Genomic DNA, 14,917 nt, shown 5'->3' with positions numbered 1-14,917 from the left:
GTGACCCTTATGTTTTCTCCAAAAGGGAAGTCTTGCTAAAGATGACAGGATCTCTATTTGAAATGTCCATAGGGTTCTTCAAATTTAGTGACAATGTGAAATCTCTATTTCTGCCAAACAGAAAAATTAATGTATAGAACACTTGTCCTTCCTCTATACCTTGAATTTTAGATCTCTATGAACATCAGAATTGTTTAACATGTATATAGCATGGAAAAGGTAGAGGTTTCCATTTCTATCTAACTTTACTCACAAAAGAAGACCTTAACAATTTTGTAATACAAATAGAAATACCTGACGATACTAGACGGCACCAACTACACATATGAAATTATATTAAAGACTATAAAATACATGATTTGTGAGAACAAAAAAGAAAAGATAATCAATTCAAGTGGTTTGGAGATAGAGGCTCCCCAGGATGTCTCCTTCAACCCTCCTAAATTTCCATTGAGCCCCTCTTCTCTTTTAGGGGGTTGTTACATGAGGATCCAATGCAAAAGTGGAAGTGGAAACACTTTTAAATTATAAAATTCTTAAAAATGAGTTGTGGAGGTGGGGCAAGATGGCAGACTGGTGAGCTGTATGTTTTAGTTACTCCTCCAGGAAAGTAGGTAGAAAGCCAGGAACTGTGTGGACTGGACACCACAGAGCAATCTGACTTTGGGCATACTACATACAACACTCATGAAAACGTGGAACTGCTGAGATCAGCGAAATCTGTAAGTTTATGCGGCCAGGGGACCCGCGCCCCTCGCTGCCAGGCTCAGTCCCGGGGGAGGAGGGGCTGTCAGCTCCGGGAAGGAGAAGGGAGAACTGCAGTGGCAGCCCTTATCGGAAACTCATTCTACTGATCCAAACTCCAAACACAGATAGACTGAGACCAGACACCAGAGAATCTGAGAGCAGCCAGCCCAGCAGAGAGGAGACAGGCATAGAAAAAAAACAACAAGAAAAACTCCAAAATAAAAGCGGAGGATTTTTGGAGTTCTGGTGAACATAGAAAGGGGAAGGGCCCTGAGGCGCATATGCAAATCCCGAAGAAAAGCTGATCTCTCTGCCCTGTGGACCTTTCCTTAATGGCCCTGGTTGCTCTGTCTCTTAGCATTTCAATACCCCATTAGATCTCTGAGGAGGGCCCGGGTTTTTTTGTTGTTGTTGTTTTGTTGTTTTTTTTTTTTTTAATCCTTTTTTCTTTTTCTAAAACAATTACTCTAAGAAGCCCAATACAGAAAGCTTCAAAGACTTACTATTTGGGCAGGTCAAGTCAAGAGCAGAACTAGGAGAGCTCTGAGACAAAACGCAATAATCCAGTGGCTGAGAAAATTCACTAAACACCACAACTTCCCAAGAAAAGGGGGTGTCCGCTCACAGCCATCATCCTGGTGGACAGGAAACACTCCTGCCCATCGCCAGCCCCATAGCCCAGAACTGCTCCAGACAACCCAGTGTGATGGAAGGGCTTCAAATAACAGGCACACACCACAAAACTGGGCGTGGACATTAGCCTTCCCTGCAACCTCAGCTGATTGTCCCAGAGTTGGGAAGGTAGAGCAGTGTGAATTAACAAAGACCCATTCAGCCATCATTTCAGCAGACTGGGAGCCTCCCTACACAGCCCAGCAGCCCAGAACTGCCCTGGGGGGACGGCACTCACCTGTGACATAGCACAGTCATCCCTCAACAGAGGACCCAGGGTGCATGGCCTGGAAGAGGGGCCCGCTTGCAAGTCTCAGGAGCCATACGCCAATACCAAGGACTTGTGGGTCAGTGGCAGAGACAAACTGTGGCAGGACTGAACTGAAGGATTAGACTATTGCAGCAGCTTTAAAACTCTAGGATCACCAGGGAGATTTGATTGTTAGAGCCACCCCCCCCTCCCTGACTGCCCAGAAACACGCCCCATATACAGGGCAGGCAACACCAACTACACACGCAAGCTTTGTACACCAATTGGACCCCACAAGACTCACTCCCCCACTCACCAAAAAGGCTAAGCAGGGGAGAACTGGCTTGTGGAGAACCGGTGGCTCGTGGACGCCACCTGCTGGTTAGTTAGAGAAAGTGTACTCCACGAAGCAGTAGATCTGATAAATTAGAGACAAGGACTTCAATAGGTCTACAAACCCTAAAAGAACCCTATCAAGTTCAGCAAATGCCACGAGGCCAAAAACAACAGAAAATTATAAAGCATATGAAAAAACCAGACGATATGGAAAACCCAAGCCCAAGCACCCAAATCAAAAGACCAGAAGAGACACAGCACCTAGAGCAGCTACTCAAAGAACTAAAGATGAACAATGAGATCATAGTACAGGATATAAAGGAAATCAAGAAGACTCTAGAAGAGCATAAAGAAAACATTGCAAGACTAAATAAAAAAATGGATGATCTTATGGAAATTAAAGAAGCTGTTGACCAAATTAAAAAGATTCTGGACACTCATAGTACAAGACTAGAGGAAGTTGAACAACGAATCAGTGACCTCGAAGATGACAGAATGGAAAATGAAAGCATAAAAGAAAGAATGGGGAAAAAAATTGAAAAAATCGAAATGGACCTCAGGGATATGATAGATAATATGAAACGTCCGAATATAAGACTCATTGGTGTTCCAGAAGGGGAAGAAAAGGGTAAAGGTCTAGGAAGAGTATTCAAAGAAATTGTTGGGGAAAACTTCCCAAATCTTCTAAACAACATAAATACACAAATCATAAATGCAAAGCGAACTCCAAGTAGAATAAATCCAAATAAACCCACTCCGAGACATATACTGATCACACTGTCAAACACAGAAGAGAAGGAGCAAGTTCTGAAAGCAGCAAGAGAAAAGCAATTCACCACATACAAAGGAAACAGCATAAGACTAAGTAGTGACTACTCAGCAGCCACCATGGAGGCAAGAAGGCAGTGGCACGATATATTTAAAATTCTGAGTGAGAAAAATTTCCAGCCAGGAATACTTTATCCAGCAAAGCTCTCCTTCAAATTTGAGGGAGAGCTTAAATTTTTCACAGACAAACAAATGCTGAGAGAATTTGCTAACAAGAGACCTGCCCTACTGGAGATACTCAAGGGAGCCCTACAGACAGACAAACAAAGAAAGGACAGAGAGACTTGGAGAAAGGTTCAGTACTAAAGAGATTCGGTATGGGTACAATAAAGGATATTAATAGACAGAGGGGAAAAATATGACAAACATAAACCAAAGGATAAGATGGCTGATTCAAGAAATGCCTTCACGGTTATAACGTTGAATGTCAATGGATTAAACTCCCCAATTAAAAGATATAGATTTGCAGAATGGATCAAAAAAAATGAACCATCAATATGTTGCATACAAGAGACTCATCTTAGACACAGGGACAAAAAGAAACTGAAAGTGAAAGGACGGAAAAAAATATTTCATGCAAGCTACAGCCAAAAGAAAGCAGGTGTAGCAATATTAATCTCAGATAAAATAGACTTCAAATGCAGGGATGTTTTGAGAGACAAAGAAGGCCACTACGTACTAATAAAAGGGGCAATTCAGCAAGAAGAAATAACAATCGTACATGTCTATGCACCCAACCAAGGTGCCACAAAATACATGAGAGAAACACTGGCAAAACTAAAGGAAGCAATTGATGTTTCCACAATAATTGTGGGAGACTTCAACACATCACTCTCTCCTATAGATACATCAACCAGACAGAAGACCAATAAGGAAATTGAAAACCTAAACAATCTGATAAATGAATTAGATTTAACAGACATATACAGGACATTACATCACAAATCACCAGGATACACATACTTTTCTAGTGCTCATGGAACTTTCTCCAGAATAGATCATATGCTGGGACATAAAACAAGCCTCAATAAATTTAAACAGATTGAAATTATTCAAAGCACATTCTCTGACCACAATGGAATACAATTAGAAGTCAATAACCATCAGAGATTTAGAAAATTCACAAATACCTGGAGGTTAAACAACACACTCCTAAACAATCAGTGGGTTAAAGAAGAAATAGCAAGAGAAATTGCTAAATATATAGAGACAAATGAAAATGAGAACACAACATACCAAAACCTATGGGATGCAGCAAAAGCAGTGCTAAGGGGGAAATTTATAGCACTAAACGCATATATTAAAAAGGAAGTAAGAGCCAAAATCAAAGAACTAATGGATCAACTGAAGAAGCTAGAAAATGAACAGCAAACCAATCCTAAACCAAGTACAAGAAAAGAAATAACAAGGATTAAAGCAGAAATAAATGACATAGAGAACAAAAAAACAATAGAGAGGATAAATATCACCAAAAGTTGGTTCTTTGAGAAGATCAACAAGATTGACAAGACCCTAGCTAGACTGACAAAATCAAAAAGAGAGAAGACCCATATAAACAAAATAATGAATGAAAAAGGTGACATAACTGCAGATCCTGAAGAAATTAAAAAAATTATAAGAGGATACTATGAACAACTGTATGGCAACAAACTGGATAATGTAGAGGAAATGGACAATTTCCTGGAAACATATGAACAACCTAGACTGACCAGAGAAGAAATAGAAGACCTCAACCAACCCATCACAAGCAAAGAGATCCAATCAGTCATCAAAAATCTTCCCACAAATAAATGCCCAGGGCCAGATGGCTTCACAGGCAAATTCTACCAAACTTTCCAGAAAGAACTGACACCAAACTTACTCAAACTCTTTCAAAACATTGAAGAAAATGGAATACTACCTAACTCATTTTATGAAGCTAACATCAATCTAATACCAAAACCAGGCAAAGATGTTACAAAAAAGGAAAACTACCGGCCAATCTCCCTAATGAATATAGATGCAAAAATCCTCAACAAAGTACTTGCAAAACAAATCCAAAGACACATTAAAAAAATCATACACCATGACCAAGTGGGGTTTATTCCAGGCATGCAAGGATGGTTCAACATAAGAAAATCAATCAATCTATTACAACACATTAACAAGTCAAAAGGGAAAAATCAATTGATCATCTCAATAGATGCTGAAAAAGCATTTGACAAAATCCAACATCCCTTTTTGATAAAAACACTTCAAAAGGTAGGAATTGAAGGAAACTTCCTCAACATGATAAAGAGCATATACGAAAAACCCACAGCCAGCATAGTACTCAATGGTGAGAGACTGAAAGCCTTCCCTCTAAGATCAGGAACAAGACAAGGATGCCCGCTATCACCACTGTTATTCAACATTGTGCTGGAAGTGCTAGCCAGGGCAATCCGGCAAGACAAAGAAATAAAAGGCATCCAAATTAGAAAAGAAGAAGTAAAACTGTCATTGTTTGCAGATGATTTGATCTTATATCTAGAAAACCCTGAGAAATCGACGATACAGCTACTAGAGCTAATAAGCAAATTTAGCAAAGTAGCGGGATACAAGGTTAATGCACATAAGTCAGTAATGTTTCTATATGCTAGAAATGAACAAACTGAAGAGACACTCAAGAAAAAGATACCATTTTCAATAGCAACTAAAAAAATCAAGTACCTAGGAATAAACTTAACCAAACATGTAAAAGACCTATACAAAGAAAACTACATAACTCTACTAAAAGAAATAGAAGGGGACCTTAAAAGATGGAAAAATATTCCATGTTCATGGATAGGAAGACTAAATGTCATTAAGATGTCAATTCTACCCAAACTCATCTACAGATTCAATGCAATCCCCATCAAAATACCAACAACCTACTTTGCAGACTTGGAAAAGCTAGTTATCAAATTTATTTGGAAAGGGAAGATGCCTCGAACTGCTAAAGACACTCTAAAAAAGAAAAACGAAGTGGGAGGACTTACACTCCCTGACTTTGAAGCTTATTATAAAGCCACAGTTGCCAAAACAGCATGGTACTGGCACAAAGATAGACATATAGATCAATGGAATCGAATTGAGAATTCGGAGACAGACCCTCAGATCTACGGCCGACTGATCTTTGATAAGGCCCCCAAAGTCACTGAACTGAGTCATAATGGTCTTTTCAACAAATGGGGCTCGGAGAGTTGGATATCCATATCCAAAAGAATGAAAGAGGACCCCTAACTCACCCACTACACAAAAATTAACTCAAAATGGACCAAAGATCTCAATATAAAAGAAAGTACCATAAAACTCCTAGAAGATAATGTAGGAAAACATCTTCAAGACCTTGTATTAGGCGGCCACTTCCTAGACTTTACACCCAAAGCCCAAGCAACAAAAGAGAAAATAGATAAATGGGAACTCCTCAAACTTAGAAGTTTCTGCACCTCAAAGGAATTTCTCAAAAAGGTAAAGAGGCAGCCAACTCAATGGGAAAAAATTTTTGGAAACCATGTATCTGACAAAAGACTGATATCTTGCATATATAAAGAAATCCTACAACTCAATGACAATAGTACAGTCGGCCGAATTATAAAATGGGCAAAAGATATGAAAAGACAGTTCTCTGAAGAGGAAATACAAATGGCCAAGAAACACATGAAAAAATGTTCAGCTTCACTAGCTATTAGACAGATGCAAATTAAGACCACAATGAGATACCATCTAACACCGATTAGAATGGCTGCCATTAAACAAACAGGAAACTACAAATGCTGGAGGGGATGTGGAGAAATTGGAACTCTTATTCACTGTTGGTGGGACTGTATAATGGTTCAGCCACTCTGGAAGTCAGTCTGGCAGTTCCTTAGAAAACTAGATATAGAGTTACCATTCGATCCAGCGATTGCACTTCTCGGTATATACCCGGAAGATCGGAAAGCAGTGACACGAACAGATATCTGCACGCCAATGTTCATAGCAGCATTATTCACAATTGCCAAAAATGGAAACAACCCAAATGTCCTTCAACAGATGAGTGGATAAATAAAATGTGGTATATACACACGATGGAATACTACACGGCAGTAAGAAGGAACCATCTTGTGAAACATATGACAACATGGATGAACCTTGAAGACATAATGCTGAGCGAAATAAGCCAGGCACAAAAAGAGAAATATTATATGCTACCACTAATGTGAACTTTGAAAAATGTAAAACAAATGGTTTATAATGTAGAATGTAGGGGAACTAGCAATAGAGAGCAATTAAGGAAGGGGGAACAATAATCCAAGAAGAACAGATAAGCTATTTAACGTTCTGGGGATGCCCAGAAATGACTATGGTCTGTTAATTTCTGATGGATATAGTAGGAGCAAGTTCACAGAAATGTTGCTATATTAGGTAACTTTCTTGGGGTAAAGTAGCAACATGTTGGAAGTTAAGCAGTTATCTTAGGTTAGTTGTCTTTTTCTTACTCCCTTGTTATGGTCTCTTTGAAATGTTCTTTTATTGTATGTTTGTTTTCTTTTTAATTTTTTTTTCATACAGTTGATTTAAAAAAGAAGGGAAAGTTAAAAAAAAAAAAAAAAAAGAAAAACAAGGAAAAAAAAAAGATGTAGTGCTCCCTTGAGGAGCCTGTGGAGAATGCAGGGGTATTCGCCTACCCCACCTCCATGGTTGCTAACATGACCACAGACATAGGGGACTGGTGGTTTGATGGGTTGAGCCCTCTACCACAGGTTTTACCCTTGGGAAGACGGTTGCTGCAAAGGAGAGGCTAGGCCTCCCTATGGTTGTGCCTAAGAGCCTCCTCCCGAATGCCTCTGTGTTGCTCAGATGTGGCCCTGTCTCTCTAGCTAAGCCAACTTGAAAGGTGAAATCACTGCCCTCCCCCCTACGTGGGATCAGACACCCAGGGGAGTCAATCTCCCTGGCAACGTGGAATATGACTCCCGGGGAGGAATGAAGACCTGGCATCGTGGGACGGAGAACATCTTCTTGACCAAAAGGGGGATGTGAAAGGAAATGAAATTAGCTTCAGTGGCAGAGAGAATCCAAAAGGAGCCGAGAGGTCACTCTGGTGGGCACTCTTACACACACTTTAGACAACCCTTTTTAGGTTCTAAAGAATTGGGGTAGCTGGTGGTGGATACCTGAAACTATCAAACTACAACCCAGAACCCATGAATCTCGAAGACAGTTGTATAAAAATGTAGCTTATGAGGGGTAACAAGGGGATTGGGAAAGCCATAAGGACCACACTCCACTTTGTCTAGTTTATGGATGGATGAGTAGAAAAATAGGGGAAGGAAACAAACAGACAAAGGTACCCAGTGTTCTTTTTTACTTTAATTGCTCTTTTTCACTCTAATTATTATTCTTGTTATTTGTGTGTGTGTGCTAATGAAGGTGTCAGGGATTGATTTGGGTGATGAATGTACCACTATGTAATGGTAGTGTAAACAATCGAAAGTACGATTTGTTTTGTATGACTGCGTGGTATGTGAATATATCTTAATAAAATGAAGATTAAAAAAAAAAAAAAAAAATGAGTTGTGTGTGGGATATGACTTCCAGGGATGAATCTGGACCCTGCATTGTGGGGTTGAGAACATCTTCCTGACCAAAAGGGGGATGTGAAATGGAATGAAATAAAGCTTCAGTGCCTGAGAGATTCCAATTGGAGTTGAGAGGTCACGCTGGTGGACACTATTACCCAATGAATAAATAACACTTTTTAGGTTTTAATGTATTGAAATAGCTAGAAGTAAATATCTGAAACTATCAACCTCCAACCCAGTAGCCTTGACTTTTGAAGACAATTGAGTAAAAGTGTAGCTTACAAGGGGTGACAGTGTGATTGAGAAAGCCTTGTGGATTGCACTCCCTTTATGCAGTATATGGATGGATGAGTGGAAGAATGGGGACAAAGACTGAATGAAAAATAGGGTGGGATGGGGGGGGATGATTTGGATGTTCTTTTTTACTTTTATTTCTTGTTCTTATTCTGATTCTTTCTGGTGTAAGGAAAACGGTCAATAATAGATTGGGGTGTTGAAGGCATAACTATATGATGGTACAGTGAACAGTTGATTGTACACCATGGATGACTGTATATGTGAATATATCTCAATAAAATTGAATTTAATTTAAAAAAAAATGAGTTGTGTCATTGTCATTAAGGTTCTTGTGTTCCCTGGCATGAATTTTCACCCTCCTTGTGATAAAAGGGTGAAGAGCAAAACCAAGCAAAATTGCTGTCCTTTGTCTTCAATAAAATCCTCTACCTTCCTGCTCCTATCTATTCTCACCAAGGATCACTTGGATACAGTGAAGTGGCCTCCCAAGCTCTCCCCTACTCAATGTGGTCCCCCCTGCTTGGTAAGGAGGCTAATAACAGAGACCATTCCAGGACTCCACCCGCACTGGCCACATTCCAGGCAGATCCGACATGGTCGCGTGAGCTACTGATGCCCCCTGCCCTTCCCATCCTTCAGAAGTCCCAGTGGGAATTTTCAAGGAAAGGTCGCTCTGCACCCTAACCATAGTACCTCCTTCTTTTCATCTGTGTGCTCAGATTCTTTGCATGTTATGGGGGTATAGAGAACATATATTTGTGTTTCTCCTGAGTTGGGGTTTTCTAAAAAAATTTTTCCAAAATTTTGGATCCTGGACTAAGATAAAACTTTGGGAAATTAATTTGCAACTATATACATAGTGAAAGTACTCAGAGAGATTTATCTAGCTCCAGAGGTATGGAGACATTCCTGGATTATAAGGATTTCAACAATGGTCTGATCTTTCCCTAGAGAGATTTATTTCCCATTAGTCTCCAAGAAGATGTTCACAGGAGGGTAGAGAAGGGGGACTGGTCTCTTTGGCTTTTATAAGCAGAGATAGTACATTTTCCTCCATTCCCTGCCTGTGACACAGATTTTCTATGCTTAGGACATTTACCTGGCCTTCATAGTTTTCTCAGGGGTAAGAATCAAAGTGGGGAACCATGCAGTGGATATTTACCTGGCCTTCATAGTATTTTCTCAGGGGTAAGAATCAAAGTGGGGAACCCTGCAGTGGATATTTGTTTTTTAAGTGAATAGTGATAATCTGTCTCTGATCCAGAACACCTGGTATATGCATGCAGGATAAAATTGATAAAATTAGTATTTAAGAAGCCAACACATGATCAGTGCAACATTCCAGTGTAAATGGGCTTCTTCTTCCGTGGAACTCAACCCCGAAAATCTTGGGTGGCTGCTGTCACAGGCCTATCCTCCCCACCCCCTTTCCTCTCTATTATCTGTTGCCACACAAATTCACCTACCTCAAAGAGCCAATCTGGGTTAAAATAAAGTAATGTTATCCCCTCCTACACAATACAACCAAGCTTAGGAATATGAGAGGTCACTGATTAAAAATGACCAAGGTGACATAAAAATCAGAGGTCAGAAGAAAAGATCCCAATAGAGTGGTGGAGGCCAAATTGCAGCCAGCTGTTTAAGGTTTGAAGGCACAGCCTGGGCCACACTCGTCTGTGAGCTGGTCTTTCAAGAGGATTGTAGCCAGTGGTGAGATGGTGAATCTTTAACAACTACTCTTGGGACTTAATTTGTATATTTACATATTCTTATTGCATGAAAATAATATTAATATATTTATGATACTATTTGTTGATAATTATGTTCCAGGCACAAGCTAAAAACTTTACATAGATTATCTCATTTAATCTTTATTATGTGGTAGATACTTTTATTCCTAACATTTCATATATGTGTGTGTATACATAGCACACATATATATAGCATGTATAAGTTCACATAATAAAATTCCGTGCATAGAATAAGCCCCCCGGGTTAACATTTTCATTGACTCAGCTAAAGAATGCCATGAAAGAGTCAAGTTCCTTCCATCTCATTGTTCTGCCAGCCTGCATCCTCAGACTGGTAGAAAGAGGGCTGAAAAAAACTTCAGGTATGAAAACTTACTTATAAAGGAGACTGTCTCTTCTAGTAGATCTCTCCAGGGAGAGAGAATACTTTTCCAAGAAGCCTTCCAATTGACTTATAGCATTAAGTCACAATCACAAATTGTAATGAGGTCTTACGGTCATTTGTAAACCAGCCATTGGCAAGAGAAATACGATTTCACTTAGAAAAATCAGGCCCATCCCTAGAACTGGTGGTATAGAGTTAGCAGGAGGCCCTTGGCTGCAGGTGGAAGGGTAGATACTAACATAAAACCAGGGTTTTGTTAGGAAGGAGACTGATAGTGGGAACTGAACCTATGTACTGTAACCCAGAGTACTTGTTCCAGTCAGTTTACAGGTGAGAAAAATGAAACAGTGAAGTTAAGTAACTTGCTCAAATTTAACAGCTAGTAAGTTTTGGAATTTTAGTGCTCATCAAAGTCGAGAAACAGTTGAAAGATTGAGGATTCTCTGGAGGAGAATAGTGAGGTTGATGGAAGACTCTTCTCTATACAAATTCAACAAGAAAAGCCCAGGTATCCAGTCTGAGAGGTTAGAAGCTTAAGAATTGGAGCATTTCATTGTTCAAAACACAGAAATCGTTAGCATCTGACTTCCAACAGCAGTATTGCAATAAGAACTTTTTCTCTTTTCTGTAGTGTACCATCCATCATCTTGACCCTCGAGAAGTCAGCAGCCTGAGAAGGAGAAAGAATGAAAAACAAATCAGAATCCCCAGGTCCAATTTTCCTACTGTGGAACTTGGGGCACAATTAAGGCCAGAATTTCAAAAAGTGAGAAGTTTTGAATTTGGCACAGGATAAAGGCTTTTACCATCATCAGAGATCAGAGCAGCTGGATTACATTTCAGAGATTTCAGGTATTTCCCTCTGTCTACTCTAATATACCAGAAAGTAAAAATGACTATTTATATAATGATTCAGTAGTCATAATCATGTGTTTTTAAATCCTAACTTCTTGGTTACAAGACTCTTAAATTGAATTGAAGGAAATCATACTATTCTTTCATTCAGGATAGAGTAGGGCATAGTTAAATTTAGTGTTAGATTTAACTAAATTTCATTCACCAGCCTCCAATTTGCTCATTTCATCTTGATTGTAATTTATTCAGTATTGGTTGGTTAGTTTCAGTTTCCTTATCAAATCAATGTAAGTTCTTGCACAGTACATTTTTAATAAAAATTATACCTATTCTTCACTTAATCACTTTAATTAATTCCTGAAAACCCTGAAGTCAAGCAAAAGGTCACTATACAATTTAATTTTAATGGGAGAAGTTATGATGTGTTCCTTTCCAGTCCAAGATAACCAAACAATTTTCCCAGATTTATGTATGGGTGTATGCACATGTATATGTATGTATTTATATTTATGTAAATTAAATGGTGAAAATAAATTTATGCAAGCAATAAATGCCCTGTATACATGCCATGTACAAACTTATTTCTGTATCATTTTCTTCACTAATTATTCAACCTTTTGAAGGCTTTGGCTATCTTGCACCAGACAATACTTAAAAATAAAGTTACCCCACAGGAATACAACAGTTGGACAAAATAGAAACTAAATAGTAGAGAAATGTAAAACCTGTGAAAATAGTAAACATACATACACAACAGAATGAAAGGTCATGGGAGATGCTATCACTTTTATCACTGTCATGTGGGGTATAAATCTGAAATAACACATTTTGGTTCATCCAAAAATGATTCACAATTCAAATTTGTTCCCTATGAGAGTCTCTGTCTTGAAACTGGTTAAATTAGGTGAGTGTGCCTTTACCTGAGAGTCTAATATCAAAATATCATTTTTTCTAGCATATTTATTTAGTGTGTTTTTAGGGTGAAAATGCTGTTATACATGGAAAAAAAAAAAGAATTGTCTGAGAACTTGCATACTTTTTAAGAGCTGTCCTAACTAAAAGTTGTTAACTGAATGATCATTTTGTGGGGTGACTCTATTTTAAATACTTTAGTTTTATGTAAGATCCTTTATATTTTACTCTCCTTTTAATCAAGGGTAAATATTTCTGAGTCTCAGTTTTTTGTTTTTTTTTTTTCTGAAAAGTCTGAATAATACCCACCCCACACAGCTATATTAAGCGGTAAATGTTTGGCAAAACAGTTCTCTGTGAGAGCCTCTTATCCCATCTCCCAACTTGATGTGTGCTTACGGTTCAATTTCCCCATGATTATCAGAGTAATTCTTTAACAGTACAAATCTGATTTTATATCACTTCCTTGCTTAAAAACCCTTCAGAGGAATTGATCTCTCTTGTGTTGAAGTAATATACTTCAAAGGTTTATAATGCCCTGTGTGCATTGTTCATAGTTTATAATCTGAGCCTCACCTTTTGTCTGACTTTCAGTCTCAAAGGACTAAGAGGAAAGGTTTCAGAAGTTGGGGAGTGGGGCAATGGGATCAGAGAAAGATATTTACAATGTTCTATGGAGATTAGGGTTTGGAGAAATAGGCTAGAGGGCCTGGGTCTCTTGTGTCTGACATAAACTTCAAACAGTTATATTAATCCCATTGGTTTTAGGACAGATAGTGTGATGAAGGGATTTGGAGTGAGGGTAAGGGTATTTGTGAGGTCATGACAGGACTAAGAATGGACCCAGAAGATGGAGAGTTTTATCCACAACATCCAGATTTTCTTATGGAATTCCAGAGCATTACTCTTTCTTTTCATCCTTCTTGCTTTTCGCTGAATAACCCTTATCTCTTGTCCAGTTCTATGCTGCAGTCTCAGCTTCCACTCATTCCTGACTTGTCGACAATGTTGTCCGATCATGGATGTCCCCCCATCAGTTGTTCCAGACTATTTTCTAGTTGTTCCTGGCTATTTACTAGTTGCTCTAGGGGACTAACTAAATTCCACACTTCCCTACGCTTATGACCTTGCTAAGGTCTTGATTGTAAGCAGCAAGTGGAACAACTCCATATATCTACTCCAAGTTTGCATTCATTTTCTTTCATATAACAGCTGCTTTGAGAATGTTATTGGATGGAAACTATGGTAGGTAGATAATTTGTAAATAGATCTTAATAACCTTAGTTCCAAATGGCAGCTAGAAGACATAAAAGCCTCCAACAGACTCCTTTCTCTCTTTCAGACAGACATTGCAAATCTATCCATTACTTTTTCTTGACAACCACTAACATAGCCTCATTATTTTTCTGAACACAAAAACTACATCCAATTATCATTGCAGGTAACATGGAGCATATGTGAAATGTCCAGTCTAGGTACAAATCGCAAGTGCCTGGACTAAGGTGATACAAATGGGATGGGTAGCGAGCAAAGCCAAAAGTCCAAGAAGCAACAGGAAGCAAAATCCAAAAGAACTAAATAGGGTTATATATGGAAAATGTGGGAGGAGACTATTAGGTACATATTCATTGATATTAGTAATTGCAGTATATTATACTAAACTCTTGGGATAGGAAGATAAATCATATTCCCCTATTTATAGGGTCTTATTATCTGGTATAAGAGATGGAGAATTTGCACAATAGGGTGTGGGATAGAAGTCAGTTTATGTGTGGGAAAGTTAACTGGCAATTTTTGTATAAGAATTCCTTTTGAATCAAAACCAGAACATGTAACTTCATTCACGGTCTAAATGAGAACAGAGTATTTATAGCCAGCCTTACCAGAAGGAGCCACTGGCAGCTAGGGTAGTGAAATCTGATCTTGAGGGAAGATTACAACTTTTTCTGCCTGTGTTCTCCTCCCAAGCTGTCCCTGACAAGATCAGAAAAGAGGATGGAGGATTTTAAAGGACAATGATAAGCTCATGAGGTGATAATGAGTCACCCATTCAGAGATGACTTAAAGGCAGCAGTAATTAGTAAAAGTAGCAATATAACAGCTAATATTTGAATAGCATTTTACAATCTACAAATCACATTCATCTGCACTTTTCTTTTAATCTTAGTGCTGACCTATATTACAGGAGCTCAGACACTGGAATTTATTAGGAAGGTCATGTAGAAAATCCAAGGGCTGGAGTTACCAGCAAAGAGACCATAGTTAAAGCCATAGAAATAAATGAACTCGTCTGGAGGAAGGAGGGTAGAAAAATCATGGC

The sequence above is a fragment of the Choloepus didactylus genome, chromosome 6 (assembly GCF_015220235.1).
Source record: "Choloepus didactylus isolate mChoDid1 chromosome 6, mChoDid1.pri, whole genome shotgun sequence".
In the NCBI taxonomy this organism is placed as follows: Eukaryota; Metazoa; Chordata; class Mammalia; order Pilosa; family Megalonychidae; genus Choloepus; species Choloepus didactylus.
This window is presented reverse-complemented; position numbering follows the sequence as displayed.